Here is a 16900-nt window from a genome sequence, read left to right on the forward strand (position 1 = left end):
TGAGTTGATCCTTTATTTTTATTTTGTCTCTATGCAAACTCTCACCCACACTGATACTGACACACACACACACACACACACACAAAGACTAATTTACGCTGTTACTACTCTGTTTATCATATATCCTAATGCTTTGTCACCTTACCCCTATACATATCTACCTCTATTACTCCAGTATCCTTGCACATTGTAAATATGGAATTGGAACTGACCCTGTATATACAGTGCATTCGGAAAGTATTCAGACCCCTGGACTTTTTCCACATTTTGTTACGTTACAGCCTTATTCTAAAATGAATTAAATACATTTTTTCCTCATCAATCTACACACAATACCCCATAATGAAAAGTGAAAACAGGTTTTTAGACATTTTTGCAAATGTGTATATAAAAAATAAATACTAAACTTATTTACATAAGTATACAGACCCATTGCTATGAGACTCGAAATTGAGCTCAGTTGCATCCTCTTTCCATTGATCATCCTTGAGATGTTTCTACAACTTGTTTGGAGTCCACCTGTGGTAAATTAAATTGATTGGAAATTATTTGGAAAGGCACACACCTGTCTATATAAGGTCCCACAGTTGACAGTGCATGTCAGAGCAAAAACCAACCCATGAGGTTGAAGGAATTGTCCGTAGAGCTCTGAGACACAGATCTGGGGAAGGGTACAAAAATAATTCTGCAGCATTGAAGGTCCCCAGGAATACAGTGGCCTCCATCATTCTTAAATGGAAGAAGTTTGGAACCACCAAGACACTTCCCAGAGCTGTCCGCCCGGCCAAACTGAGCAATCGGGGGAGAAGGGCCTTGGGCAGGGAGGTGACCAAGAACCCAATGGTCACTCTGACAGAGCTCCAGAGTTCCTCGGTGGAGATGGGAGAACCTTCAAGAAGGACAACCATTTCTGCAGCATTCCACCAATCAGGCCTTTATGGTAGAGTGGGCAGACGGAAGCCACTCTTCAGTACAAGGCACATGACAGCCCGCTTGGAGTTTGCCAAAAGGCACCTAAAGACTCTCAGACCATGAGAAACAATATTCTCTGGTCTGATGACACCAAGATTTAACTATTTGGCCTGAATGCCAAGCGTCACGTCTGGAGGAAACCTGGCACCATCTCTACGGTGAAGCATGGTGGTGGCAGCATCATGCTGTGGGGATGTTTCTAAGCAGCAGGGACTGGTAGACTAGTCAGGATCGAGGGAAAGATGAACGGAGCAAAGTACAGAGAGATCCTTGATGAAAACCTGCTACAGAGCTCTCAGGACCTCAGACTGGGGTGAAGGTTCACATTCCAACAGGACAACAACCCTAAGCACACAGCCAAGACAACACAGGAGTGGCTTCAGGACAAGTCTCTGAATGTCCTTGAGTGACCCAGCCTGCGACCGGACTTGAACCCGATCGAACATCTCTGGAGAGACCTGAAAATAGCTGTGCAGCGACGCTCCCCATCCAACCTGATAGAGCTTGAGAGGATCTGCAGAGAAAAATGGGAGAAATTCCCCAAATACAGGTGTGCCAAGCTTGTAGCGTCATGCCCAAAAAACTTGAGGCTGTAATCACTGCCAAATGTGCTTCAACAGAGTACTGAGTAAAGAGTCTGAATACTTCTGTAAATGTGATATTTCAGTGTTTTATTTTTGATTAAATAAAATAAAAAAGCAAAAAAAACAATTTCATCCATTTTAGAATAAGTCTGTAACGTATCAAAACGTGGAATAAGTCATGGGGTCTGAATACTTTCCGAATGCACTGTACGTAGCTTCTTAATTCCTTGTGTTCTTCTTCCTTGTGTTTTTGTTCTACCTTATGTTATTTTTAGTGCTACATTGAGATTGATTTTTTAATTTGTAATTTTATTTAACCTTTATTTAACCAGGTAGGTTCTCATTTACAACTGTGACCTGGCCAAGATAAAGCAAAGCAGTGCGATAAAAACAACAACAACACAGAGTTACATATGGAATAAACAAAACGTACAGTCAATAACACAATAGAAAATCTATATACAGTGTGTGTAAATGTAGTAAGTTATGGAGGTAAGGCAATAAATAGGCCATAGTGCAAAATAATTACAATTTAGTATTAACACTGGAGTGATATATGTGCAGAAGATGATGTGCAAATAGAGATACTGGGGTGCAAATTAGCAAAATAAATAACAATGTAAATAACAATATGGGGATGAGGTAGTTGGGTGGGCTAATTACAGATGGGCTGTGTACAGGTGCAGTGATCGGTAAGCTGCTCTGACAACTGATGCTAAAAGGTAGTGAGGGAGATAAGTGTCTCCAGCTTCAGAGAATTTTGCAGTTCGTTCCAGTCATTAGCAGCAGAGAACTGGAAGGAATGGCGGCCAAAAGAGGTGTTGGCTTTGTGGATGACCAGTGAGATATACCTGCTGGAACGCATACTACGGGTGGGTGTTGCTATGGTGACCAATGATCTAAGATACGGCGGGGATTTGCCTAGCAGTGATTTATAGATGACCTGGAGCCAGTGGGTTTGGCGACGAATATGTAGTGAGGGCCAGCCAACAAGAGAGTACAGGTCACAATGGTGGGTAATATATGGGGCTTTGGTGACAAAACAGATGGCACTGTGATAGACTACATCCAATTTGCTGAGTAGAGTGTTGGAAGCTATTTTGTAAATTACATTGCCGAAGTCAAGGATCGGTAGGATAGTCAGTTTTACAAGGGCATGTTTAGCAGCATGAGGGAAGGAGGCTTTGTTGCAAAATAGGAAGCCAATTCTAGATTTAACTTTGGATTGGCGATGCTTAATGTGAGTCTGGAAGGAGAGTTTACGGTCTAACCAGACACCTAGGTATTTGTAGTTGTCCACATATTCTAAGTCAGACCCCCCGAGAGTAGTGATTCTAGTCGGGCAGGCGGGTGCAAGCAGCGTTCGATTGAAGAACATGCATTTAGTTTTACTAGCGTTTAAGAGCAGTTGGAGGCCACGGAATGAGTGTTGTATGGCATTGAAGCTCGTTTGGAGGTTTGTTAACACAGTGTCCAATGAAGGGCCAGATGTATACAAAATGGTGTTGTCTACGTAGAGGTGGATCTGAGAGTCACCAGCAGCAAGAGCGACATCATTGATATACACAGAGAATAGAGTCGGCCCAAGAATTGGGCAAGTTGCAGCGGAGGGTGCAGAGCTGGTGGCCGGGGTAGGGGTGGCCAGGTGGAAAGCATGGCCAGCCGTAGCAAAATGCTTATTGAAATTCTCGATTATTGTAGATTTATCGGTGGTGACAGTGTTTCCTAGCCTCAGTGCAGTGGGTAGCTGGGAGGAGGTGCTCTTATTCTCCATGGACTTTACAGTGTCCCAAAACTTTTTGGAGTTAGTGCTACAGGATGCAAATTTCTGTTTGAAAAAGCTAGCCTTTGCTTTCCTAACTGCTTGTGTATATTGGTTCCTGACTTCCCTGAAAAGTTGCATATCACGAGGGCTGTTCGATGCTAATGCAGTACGCCACAGGATGTTTTTGTGCTGGTCAAGGGCAGTCAAGTCTGAGGTGAACGAGGGGCTATATCTGTTCTTAGTTCTGAATTTTTTGAATGGGGCATGCTTATTTAAGATGGAGAGGAAAGCACTTTTGAAGAACATCCAGGCATCCTCTACTGACGGAATGAGGTCAGTATCCATCCAGGATACCCGGGCCAGGTCAATTAGAAAGGCCTGCTCGCTGAAATGTTTTAGGGAGCGTTTGATAGTGATGAGGGGTGGTCGTTTGACCGCGGACCCATTACGGACGCAGGCAATGAGGCAGTGATCGCTGAGCTCCTGGTTGAAGACAGCGGAGGTGTATTTAGAGGGTAAATTAGTCAGGATGATATCTATGAGGGTGCCCATGTTTACGGATTTAGGGTTGTACCTGGTAGGTTCCTTGATGATTTGTGTGAGATTGAGGGCATCTAGTTTAGATTGTAGGATGGCCGGGGTGTTAAGCATATCCTAGTTTAGGTCACCAAGCAGTACGAACTTTGAGGATAGATGGAGGGCAAGCAATTCACATATGGTGTCCAGGGCACAACTGGGGGCTGAGGTGGGTCTGTAGCAAGTGGCAACAGTGAGAGACTTATTTCTGGAAAGGTGGATTTTTAGAAGTAGAAGCTAAAACTGTTTGGGCACAGAACTGGATAGTATGATAGAGCTCTACAGGCTATCTCTACAGTAGATTGCAACCCCACCCCCTTTGGCAGTTCTATCTAGACTGAAAATATTGTAGTTCGGAATGGAAATGTATGAATTTTTGGTGGCCTTCCTGAGCCAAGATTCAGACACTGCTAGAACATCAGGGTTGGCAGAGGGTGCTAACGCAGTGAATAACTCAAACTTGGGGAGGAGACTTCTGATGTTAACATGCAAGAAACCAAGGCTTTTACGGTTACAGAAGTCAACAAATGATAGCGCCTGTGGGGTAGGAGTGATACTGGGGGCTACAGGGCCTGGGTTAACCTCTACATATTCAGAGGAACAGAGGAGGAATAGAATAAGGATATGGCTAAAGGCTTTAAGAACTGATCTTCTAGTGCGTTGGGTACAGAGAAGAGGGGCAGATTTCCGGGCGTTGTAGAATTGATTCAGGGCATTATGTACAGACAAGGATATGGAAGGATATGTACAGTGGAGATACACCTAAGCATTGGGTAACTATGAAAGAGATAGCATCACTGGAGGTACCGATTGAGCCGGTCTCCGCGTGTATGGGGGGTGGGACAAAGGAGCTCTCTGCGGCTGGTTGAGCTAAACTTGGGGCTCTACAGTAAAATTGTATAATAAGAACTAACCCAAACAGCAAATGGCTAGGCATATTGACATGGGAGAGAGGCATAACGCAATCACAGGTGTTATTCGAGAGGGCTAAGACAACAACTGGTAATGGCGACGAAGGTTTGGGCTGAGGCTAAACAGATAAACAGGATGGGGTACCGTGTAAAGGAACAGTCCAGCAGGCATTAGCTGTGTAGCTGAGTGATCATAAGGTCCAGTGAACTGCACTAAGTAAGTCCGGGAGCAGATCGTAGGCTGCTAAAGCACAGGCGAGCAGGAGGATCGGCTGTTGATTGCGCGTGCTAGCGGGTGTGCGCGTGCTAGCGGGCCCGGGCTAGCAGATGGATCTTCGTGGTCGTCGCAACGGGAAGCCTGTTGAAACCACATCAGGCGATTATGTCGGCAGACCAGTCGTGATGGATCGGTGGGGCTCCATGTCAACACTAGGAGGTCCCGTCCTGTTGACAGAGAGGTAGATAGCCGGGAGTTGGGCCTGGCTCGAGGCTAGCTCAAGGCTAACTGGGAATAGCTTCGGACAGTGGTGATTAGCCAACAACAACAACAGCCACTCGGTTGCAGCTAGCTTGTTGCGATGATCTGATGTTAAGGTCCAGTGATTCCGGCAGGATATCCGATGTGCATACTGTGCAGACTGGCCGATAATTGTCCAGGCTAGAGCTGGCTGGTAGATAGTGCAGGCCACGGACAATGGTGAAGAGTGCTACCGGTGGCTAATAGCAAGTAGCTAGTTAGCTGGCTAGCTGACTAGTTTCAGCCAGGTTCTGGATAAAAATAAATAATATAATCCGTTCCACATTGGGTGAGGCGGGTTGCAGGAAAGTATATTTAGTTAACGGATGGAAAGTGAGATTGAGAAATATATACAAAAAACTGGCTATTTACACGAGGACACTATAGAAAACACGAACGCACTGCTACGCCATCTTGGATCAAAGATTACTGAATTGTTGGGTTTGTAACTTGCTAGAAAGGCATTTCACTGTACTTGTGCAGGTGACATTAAAACTTGAAACTTGAAACCTGAAACAATGTACATGCAAAGACCTAGATATTGAAATACATTTTCAAAAAATCTACCTGCAATAGAGCATCCTGGGAAATATGATAATGATGGGCCTGGTTTTGGTTCAATACTGGTTATTAAAATAAATAAAGAGAGTCGCACACTCGATATATATTCCAAGTAATTTATTGGGTAAACCACCAACGTTTCGGCATCACTGTGCCTTCTTAGGAAGAAGGCACAGTGATGGAAGGCACAGGGATGCCGAAACATTGGTGGTTTACCCAATACATTACTGGGAGTTTATATATAGAGTGTGCGACTCTCTTTATTTATTTGTATAGCTTACAGTTTATTCGCCGTTAGTCAGCACCTCTACACAAAATAATTTCTCTGGGTGTGTGCCAGCTCATGCTTTTTATTCAAGGCTGGTTATTAATACGAACACTGGGGTTATTTTACACCACTGAGTGGTGTAACTCCTGAATCAACACTAGCAATGTTACACTGAAAAATCAACACTAACATTGGCCAATTTACTATGTAAGGTTTAGCTGTTCAACAGTCTGATGGCCTGGCGATAGAAGCTGTCTTGGAGCTTATAACCTACTAATCCTCCCCTCTGACCCTAGGAGGGTGTAGTAGATATTGGGCTTAACCAGCTTTGCCTGTTTGTCTTTGTGATTTGTAGAGTCAACAGCACTGGAGGGGAGAGTGGTCAGAGACCAGGGGGACTTTGGGAGTGTGGTTAAGGGACGTGGGCCACCAATTCGATGGCTGCAGCTCAGAATCATGTACCTTCGTCCCAATCTGTAGGTGGTCAACAACGGGGTCGTAGTCATTAGAACATGTAATGCAAAAAAGAAAAATGTTTTGCAATGGAAAACAAAGAGGAGTGTTTGAAGCGTTTCTTTCTAAAATGCTATATATCAATTTTCAGAAATGTTGGTAAATTAGCTTTTATTGTCAAAATAATGTATGAAAGAGATTGGTGTGTTTTTTCACTATCTAATCATGGCATGACAGACATATTTGTTTGAAATCTATCCCTTGATGGTTTCATTTGAGAGGGACAAATAATAATGTTTTTTTTGCAAACACGCAATATATCCGCCAGAAATAAGTAGTACTGCTAGGTTTTACTCAGTAAAATGTAACAAATAACTACATCTTGAATAAAGAACCGTACAAATGATACATTTGTGACATCAATATCTAAAAACAACAAAACAAATGTTTTACCAATACAGTCATATGAGATCGGTATGTAAAACATTTACATTTTACATTTTAGTCATTTAGCAGATGCTCTTATCTAGAGTGACTTCCAGTTCGTGCATTCATCTTAAGATAGCTAGGTGAGACAACCACATATCACAGTCAAATATACAGCATACAAACATTCCATTCCAGCTAAACATAACCCAATGCTTGGAGGGTAAAAGGTCCATGGTGTGAGGTCGTTGAGGTCAGGGGTTGAAATGCCTGCTCTTTGGCCACTGAGGTTTGTGTTCATGGGGTTCAAAAGGGCAGCTCATTGGACCACTTTGCTGCCAAGGTATTTGCGCTCTACTCATGCTCTCTACTCCCTCTCTCCTGCGGTCTAGGGTAAGGGTAAAGGGTTGTTTCAGGGCAGGGCCAACTTATGGTTGGGGCAAGGGGATATCCAAGAAGAGGGGTGTCTAACCCTGGGTTCCTCGGGCAGTGTCTCTCAATGCATTCCTTGTATTCACATTTTTGTTCTAGCCCAGCACTAACACGGATGGTTCAACTAACTAAGGGCTTGGCGATTTAGCTGATCTTTTGAACCAGGTGACAGAAATGTGCACACACCCCAGGAGTATGTGATATTAAGAAACACTGCCCTATGGCTACTGGTTTCATACAGCTCATTGTGGCCCTTACTTATTAACTAAAGCTAATTAACTGTCCAGGAGGTCCCTTGACATGGGGCTATATGTATGAATCAGTCACTTATCCCCAGTTTATGAGAGAGGCAGGGCTGCTGCCCTGTGGGCTGGACGATTGCCCACCCGTGGCTTAAGTGCTACATTTTAGGTGTCTCCAGTTCCGGGAGCTTATTACTGGTGAGGTGGGGTAGGGGTGGAGCTGCATTTGGGGATAATTGAGGTCCTTGTTGTTGAGGTGGTCACATTTGCAGTGGGTTGTAAATGGCTGCCATTTTAATATATTTTGGGGAGGGGGTGCCATGATTTAATATAAGTTGGTAGTTAGTCATTAACTTGAATTACAGTGCACATTATCAGCATAGTGGAGCCATATTCAGGCATAGCGACCTCCCACCACTACCCAGCAAGCACAAAGTGTTCTAAAAATGTTTGCATCATTCATGTACAGTTTCCTTTTGGTTGTATTTGACATTTCCATAACGTTCCCCTGGAACATATCATTTTCATTGGATATTTACAGTTCAGATTTGTACAAATCTATTAAAAAGATGGCACACACAAAGACTCTTTCTGATGATAGTCTTTGCTGCTTGAGATGACCAATGGAAGCAGCCTCATCCCCTATGTCGCGACTGTTTGCTTATGGTAGGTGGTGAAACTTTTAAAAGTCAATTTGAGCTAAAATAGAATGGCATCATCATCAGCCACAAGGTGTTTATTAAGCGTGTGCATGTGTGCATGAGTGTGTGCTTGTGCGTGAGGGAACATATGCGAGTTACGTGTGTGTGTACACTGTTTATGCGTGTGTTTACGTGTTTACATTTGTGTGTGTGTGTTTACATTTGTGCATCTATGTGTGTGTGTATTTCTGCCGCACCATGGGTAGTGCTCTTATTTTAGCACAGGGCTGAAAATAGCAGCCTCTGGCCCTAGAGTGAGTTTGTGTTTATGTGAGACAGACGCACTTCTAAAAAAAAGCTAGTGCAGCAGCCTTGTTTCTGGTCCAAACCCTTGGCTCTCTGTGTGGTTAGCCAGCATGGCTATACTTAGTTGAGAGTCGCGTTGGTGAAGCTCTAAATGGCTGGGCGGCTAGGCCTGGTTGAGACAGGGGACGCCAGTGTCTGCGCTGGCTGATAGCCCCCATTAGGGGTAGGATGGGGGGCTGCTCAAGCTGACCGCAGCTAAGTTTAAACTCATCAGCTCAGAGCAGACTTATGGATGTGGGTGTCAAGGTTAGAGGGATGTGTATGTTTGAGGAATAGGTGGGGGGTGGTGAGGGTGGAATATGGTCTTATTAAAGGTAGTGTATGTCTTTCTGTTTTTGTGTGGGGAGGGTAACAGTCTGTGTGCTTGAGTTTGAGACTATCCCTAGCATATCTCTAGGATTTGAACGCATTTGAGTCATACTGTCTGCATTTGTGTGTGTGTGTGTGCATGGCATGCATGCATGTGCGTGCAGGTATGTCTATGTACTCAAGTGCATGAATTCAATCACCACAGTGCTTGTGAGTAAGACAGAGACGATTGAGAGAGGAATGTGTAGCTCTCTGTGTTTGTATGTAGCCATATTTATGGGGTGGGGGAGGCTGGGGTGAGAGAGAGGGAGTGGGAGAGAAAGTGCATTGGAACAACCGCTGTTGCCTATAATTGTTTGAATGGTACACAATGTTCTGGGTCAGGAAAGCAACTGGTAATGATCCAGTGCAATAAACGGTGGAAACTGGCCTTTCTCCAGGCATCTGGACTTGGGTAACCTCTCTCCCCAGGCAGAGGCAGCTCCAGCCCCCACAGGACCCGGCCCATCCAGCCCTCCCCTGGGCTACGAAAGAGGAGAAGGGGAGGATGGAGGGGAGGAGAAGGGGTGTTGGCGTTTGGCACACACATACGCACACACATGCACATACTGTATTTTTACATACATTCTCACACCCCTCGGTATAAAGCTATTATTTTTCCCTCTCTCTCACCCCTCCATTATATCCCCCCTTCTCATTCTTTCTCTCTCATATTATAGTTCTACTGTACAGAAAAAATACAATAACATGAATACTCTAAACTCTCTCTCTCTCTCCCTCTCTCTCCCTCCATCAGGGCTGTGAAGTGTAGTGGGGATGTTGACTGGGGGAGCGAGAGGGGGAAAAGGTGCACACTCCTCACAGTCATGTGGAGGGAAACACTCGTGAGCTGAAATCACAAAGGCCCAACTCTATTGTGTTCATATGTATTGTCTTACCAACAGGGAAGTGTTGCACTTTCAGCACTGCCATGTTTACACTGTGTTTCCCCGTTAGTGCCGACTATGTGAAAGTGATTGTGTGTGTGTATGTGTGTGTTTGTTTGCGTAACTCAGTGTGAGATTACCTCATTGCTTGTCCCATTGTAGTCTTGTGTTAACATCCATGACACCTGAGATTTAACAACATTTTGATTGAATAATACTCTTTTATATGAACATTTCACTAAATGCTTGCTTTGTCAGGTGTTACGAAGCTAAAGATGAATTCTACACCGTTATCAGTAAGTATCTGAGGTGGGTACTCTATACTGGCCTCTGTCACATCTACAGCCGGTTATGGTGGCCCTAAAGTCAAGTGCCTTTTGTCCTCGAAGACAGGGAGGCTGAGAGACTGCAGTGAAGTGGCCTGAGTCTGATGTACCATGGAGGACCCCTTCGGGCTGATATCACTTCATATCACTATGGGGGCAGAAGGAGGGGACTGCTATCTCTCAGCAAGGCTATCTTAACCTAACAGATAAAAGGGTGCTGAGGCCCAGGATGGAGGCAGAGAGTCTATCTACCCACATGAAGAAAATACTACAGTTCACTATAGAATACACCAGTACTTACTATAGAATTCTGTAGTAATCTGTAGTATACTGTAGAATACTATACTACACATCCCTCGAGCATGTGTAGTACTTACTATAGAATGTTGTAGTATACTGTAGAATACTATAGTAAATACTACAGTATTATCCCCAAACAACACTGTAGTAAATACTACAGTAATGTCCTCAAAAACACTACAGTCCGCAAAAACACGACACTTTTTAAACTATAGTAAATACTGCAGTATTTAATTTGCATATACCCTGCCCATTCCCCTCCCCCATATCACAATTTGCGCCACCCGTAAGTGAGAAACCTACATGTATAGAGCATATTGTGTTCCATACCAATTATAGGGACCATTACTGCTGTCTAATGGCTTGAGTTGAGGTGGAGGGAATAATATAATATAATAATAATATGCCATTTAGCAGATGCTTTTATCCAAAGTGATTTACAGTCATGTGCGCATACATTTTTACGTATGGGTGGTCCTGGGGATCGAACCCACTACCCTGGCATTACAAGCGCCATGCTCTACGAATTGAGCTACAGAGGACCACAGGGAATACAGGGCTTAGCATGTCTCTCGAGGAAGTTAAAAACACATTTTGGCTTGGAAAAGTGTAATATTGTCCGAAGGAATCAGGTAATTGGTTAAGGGAGGAGGATTGGAGGGAAAGAGAGAGGAGGTTAAAAAGACTAAGGGAGGCAGAGGATGGGTTTGAATCTGTTGAAGCTAGTAATAACAAGAGAGAGGGTATGTCGAGGAAATTGGTATCAAGTTCAAACAGATTGAGCCTGATGCCAGTTTGAGTTCTGGAGGTGAAATGGAAAGGGTAGAAGGTGTTGTGAGGAACTCTGAGCCCGAGCCTCGCATTGATGGACATGGTTATGGTAAAGATACGTTTGGTCTAGTGGGAGTTTGATTTTTGAAGAGGGTGGAACCAGGCCTTTTGGCTGATCCATGGGTGGTTTCAGGTTGAGTGGAAAAGATGGTCGGTGAAAGTAACCCGAAGTGGACTTGTGATGTTTGTTGTGTTTCTTCAGGTCAGAGGGAGCTTCCTTTGTGTTTAGGTACAGGGCACCATTGAAAGGAGTGATTTCTGGGGTAGTGTTAAGTGTGGAGGTGGAGCAATTTATGTTGAAGATTCCTGGTGTTTGTGACGTCCGCTGTTTGGTGCGACACAGATCCGGTGGGGAGCATGGTGAAACAAAAGTGACACAGTCTGTTCTTTTGAGCTTTGATTCAGAGTCTTTACCTGACAAAGTAATGTTAGGATATATGAATTATGTTGTTAGAGCTTTTGTGCTGAATACACTGCGGTGTTATACAGTGGGGAGAACAAGTATTTGATACACTGCCGATTTAGCAGGTTTTCCTACTTACAAAGCATGTAGAGGTCTGTAATTTTTATCATAGGTACACTTAAACTGTGAGAGACAAATATCCAGAAAATCACATTGTATGATTTTTAAGTAATTCATTTGCATTTTATTGCATAACATAAGTATTTGATCACCTACCAACCATTAAGAATTCCGGCTCTCACAGACCTGTTAGTTTTTCTTTAAGAAGCCCTCCTGTTCTCCAGTCATTACCTGTATTAACTGCACCTGTTTGAACTCATTACCTGTATAAAAGACACCTGTCCACACACTCAATCAAAAAGACTCCAACCTCTCCACAATGGCCAAGACCAGAGAGCCGTGTAAGGACATTAGGGATACAATTGTAGACCTGCACAAGGCTGGGATGGGCTACAGGACAATAGGCAAGCAGCTTGGTGAGAAGCCAACAACTGTTGGCGCAATTATTAGAAAATTGAAGAAGTTCAAGATGACAGTCAATCACCCTCGGTCTGGGGCTCCATGGAAGATCTCACCACGTGGGGCATCAATGATCATGAGGAAGGTGAGGGATCAGCCCAGAACTACATGGCAGGACCTGGTCAATGACCTGAAGAGAGCTGGGACCACAGTCTCAAAGAAAACCATTAGTAACACACTACGCCGTCATGGATTAAAATCCTGCAGCGCACGCAAGGTCCCCCTGCTCAAGCCAACGCATGTCCAGGCCCGTCTGAAGTTTGCCAAAGACCATCTGGATGATCCAGAGGAGGAATGGGAGAAGGTCATGTGGTCTGATGAGACAGAAATAGAGCTTTTTGGTCTAAACTCCACTCGCCGTGTTTGGAGGAAGAAGAAGGATGAGTACAACCCCAAGAACCATTCCAACCGTGAAGCATGGAGGTGGAAACATCATTCTTTGGGGATGCTTTTCTGCAAAGGGGACAGGATGACTGCACCGTATTGAGGGGAGGATGGATGGGGCCATGTATCGCGAGATCTTGGCCAACAACCTCCTCCCCTCAGTAAGAGCATTGAAGATGGGTCGTGGCTGGGTCTTCCAGCATGACAACGACCCAAAACACACAGCCAGGGCAACTAAGGAGTGGCTCCGTAAGAAGCATCTCAAGGTCCTGGAGTTGCCTAGCCAGTCTCCAGACCTGAACCCAATAGAAAATCTTTGGAGGGAGCTGAAAGTCCGTATTGCCCAGCGACAGCACCGAAACCTGAAGGATCTGGAGAAGGTCTGTATAAAGGAGTGGGCCAAAATCCCTGCTGCAGTGTGTGCAAACCTGGTCAAGACCTACAGGAAACGTATGATCTCTGTAATTGCAAACAAAGGTTTCTGTACCAAATATTAAGTTCTGCTTTTCTGATGTATCAAATACTTATGTCATGCAATAAAATGCAAATTAATTACTTAAAAATCATACAATGTGATTTTCTGGATTTTTGTTTTAGATTCCGTCTCTCACAGTTGAAGTGTACCTATGATAAAAACTACAGACCTCTACATGCTTTGTAAGTAGGAAAACCTGCAAAATCGGCAGTGTTTCAAATACTTGTTCTCCCCACTGTAGGTGTCACATTTATGGGCATGTCACAGCAGTATGTAGGAGGGAGATTCCAAGATGTGGGAAGTGTTCAGGAAGACATGGGACATAGGATGTGTAGTTTCGGTTTGAAAAAGTTGTGCGTGTCAACTGTAGGGGTGCTCATGTTGCTGGGAATCTGAGGTGTCCGGTGCGAGATAGACAGGTTGAGGTGGCCAGGGTAAGAGTAGTGCAGAAGATGTTGTATGCTGAGGCATAGTGTTTATGAACTGATACGCAAAAAACGACGCCAGATTCAAAAATTATTGCTACCAATAGAATGTTATTTATATGGGGGATACAATCTTCCCAGTTCTGCAGATTTTGCTGCGAAGAGACAGAATCATTAGATAATTTGTTTTGGTACTTTCCACCTTCTGATAACCAGGTGGCGAATCTGGTTGTCTGGCAGACATATCAGTGTGGATGACGGATCACCACCTCAAGCTGAACCTCGGCAAGACAGAGCTGCTCTTCCTCCCAGGGAAGGACTGCCCGTTCCATGATCTCGCCATCACGGTTGACAATTCCGTTGTGTCCTCCTCCCAGAGTGCGAAGAGCCTTGGACACCCTGGACAACACCCTGTCGTTCTCCGCTAACATCAAGGCGGTGACCCGATCCTGTAGATTCATGCTCTACAACATTCGGAGAGTACGACCCTGCCTTACACAGGAAGCGGCACAGGTCCTAATCCAGGCACTTGTCATCTCCCGTCTGGATTACTGCAACTCGCTGTTGGCTGGGCTCCCTGCCTGTACCATTAAACCCCTACAACTCATCCAGAATGCCGCAGCCCGTCTGGTGTTCAACCTTCCCAAGTTCTCTCACGTCACCCCGATCCTCCGCACACTCCACTAGCTTCCAGTTGAAGATCGCATCTGCTACAAGACCATGGTGCTTGCCTACGGAGCTGTGAGGGGAACGGCATCTCCGTACCTTCAGGCTCTGATCAGTACCTACACCCAATCGAGGGCATTGCGTTCATCCACCTCTGGCCTGCTGGCCCCCCTACCTCTTGGGAAGCACAGTTCCCGCTCAGCCCAGTCAAAACTGTTCGCTGCTCTGGCACCCCAATGGTGGAACAAGCTCCCTCACGACGCCAGGACAGCGGAGTCACTCACCACCTTCCGGAGACACTTGAAACCCCACCTCTTTAAGGAATACCTGGGATAGGATAAAGTAATCATTCCACCCCCCCTTACCCCACCCCAAAGAAAGAAAGAAAAAAAAACATATTGTAAAGTGGTTATCCCACTGGCTATAAGGTGAATGCACCAATTTGTAAGTCGCTCTGGATAAGAGCGTCTGCTAAATGACGTAAATGTAAATGTCCATTTGTTGCTTGTTTTTGGTCACAGGTCCAGGAATGGCTGGAGGATTGAAATATTTACCTGGAGCTAACCATGCAGATAGCACTACTGGGTGATCTGAAAAGTCATAGTCAATTGATCAATAATATAATAATACCTATAGCAAAAAAATATATTTTCAATTTACAATCTGTAGAAACAATGAGAATAGAAGGGTTCAGAACTTTTGTGAAACATCACAGTACAGTTGAAAAATATATGGCAAATAGAAATCCAATATGGATGGTGTTAAGAGATGTAGATGGGAGGCGTTGAATGGAGCTGAAGGATGGGACTAATAACAACTAACAAAAACTAATAACAACAAGATAACTAATGTAAAGGATACTGTGTCCATAATAAGTATATAGGTTATAGGTTGAGAGCTTTTGGGAAAGAGCACAGTTAGAAAGATATGGCATATAGAAGCAAACTGGATGGACATCATGAAAATGATCGGAGAGGTTGAGGGTAGAGGAGGTTCAGGAGTAAAAACAAACAAAATATAATTATAGTAAAATTGACTGTGTCCATAAAATGTATATAGTATGTATAAGCTGGAAGTAGAGGCCTAAGCGTTGTTGTTCACTAGTTTACTCCAATTAGGGAAGGGGTGGTGGGGTTGGAAAGTAATAAATGGAAATATATTTTTAAAAAGGATATGTATATATATGTATTTGTATGTATGTGTATATGTATGTGTGTGTATGTATGTATGTATATGTATATATCAATTATATATATACACTACTGTTAAAAAGTTTGGGGTCACTTAGAAATGTCCTTGTTTTCAAAATAAAATAAATAAAATTGTCCATTAAAATAAAATAGATCAGAAATACAGTGTAGACATTGTTAATGTTGTAAATGGCTATTGTAGCTGGTAACGGCAGATTTTTTATGGAATATCTACATAGGCGTACAGAGGCCCATTATCAGCAACCATCAGTCCTGTGTTCCAATGGCTTGTTGTGTTTGCTAATCCAAGTTTATCATTTTAAAAGGCTAATTGATCATTAGAAAACCCTTTTGCAATTATGTTAGCACAGCTGCAAACTGCTGTGCTGATTAAAGAAGCAATAAAACGTGCCTTCTTGAGACTAGTTGAGTATCTGGAGCATCAGCAATTGTGGGTTCGATTACAGGCTCAAAATGACCAGAAACAAATAACTTTCTTCTGAAACTCGTCAGCCTATTCTTGTTCTGAGAAATGAAGGCTATTCCATGCGAGAAATTGCAAAGAAACTGAAGATCTCGTACAACGCTGTGTACTACTCCCTTCACAGAACAGCGCAAACTGCCTCTAACCAGAATAGAAAGAGGAGTGGGAGGTCCCGGTGCACAATTGAGCAAGAGGACAAATACATTAGTGTCTAGTTTGAGAAACAGACGCCTCACAGGTCCTCAACTGGCAGCTTCATTAAATAGTACCCACAAAACACCAGTCTCAACGTCAACAGTGAAGAGGCGACTCCGGGATGCTGACCTTCTAGGCAGAGTTGCAAAGAAAAATACATATATCTCAGACTGGCCAATAAAAAGAAAAGATGGGCAAAAGAACACAGACACTAGACAGAGGAAGATTGGAAAAAAAGTGTTATGGACAGATGACTCGAAGTTTGAGGTGTTCAGATCACAAAGAATAACATTTGTGAGACTCAGTCTCAGTCTTGACACCTTAATACTGCAATAAATTAGAGATAGGAGAATCTATCTCTGGCCTCTAGTATGGTGAAAGGAATGTCCTTTGTTTCAGAGACTTTTGCCGCCCAAAACTTAAACATCCAACAATGAACATTGGGACAATATATTTCAACATCCAAATGTTGGGAATGATGAGAAATGGAATATGGAAAATGAATGTCTATTTTGTGATGTCAATAAAAATAGTATAAAGGCGTTATAACTAAAACATTGTGACTTTAATAGCTTTTACACTGTGTATATCAGGCTTACATCCTTTACCTTGTGTAGAAAATATCAAGGAGGAAGACAATGTTTTCGTGAAGATAGGAATGTGATTTTAGCTTTCTAACAAAATCATAGTGAT

Source organism: Coregonus lavaretus (assembly GCF_964263955.1).
Source record: "Coregonus lavaretus genome assembly, chromosome: 9".
Classification (NCBI taxonomy): Eukaryota; Metazoa; Chordata; class Actinopteri; order Salmoniformes; family Salmonidae; genus Coregonus; species Coregonus lavaretus.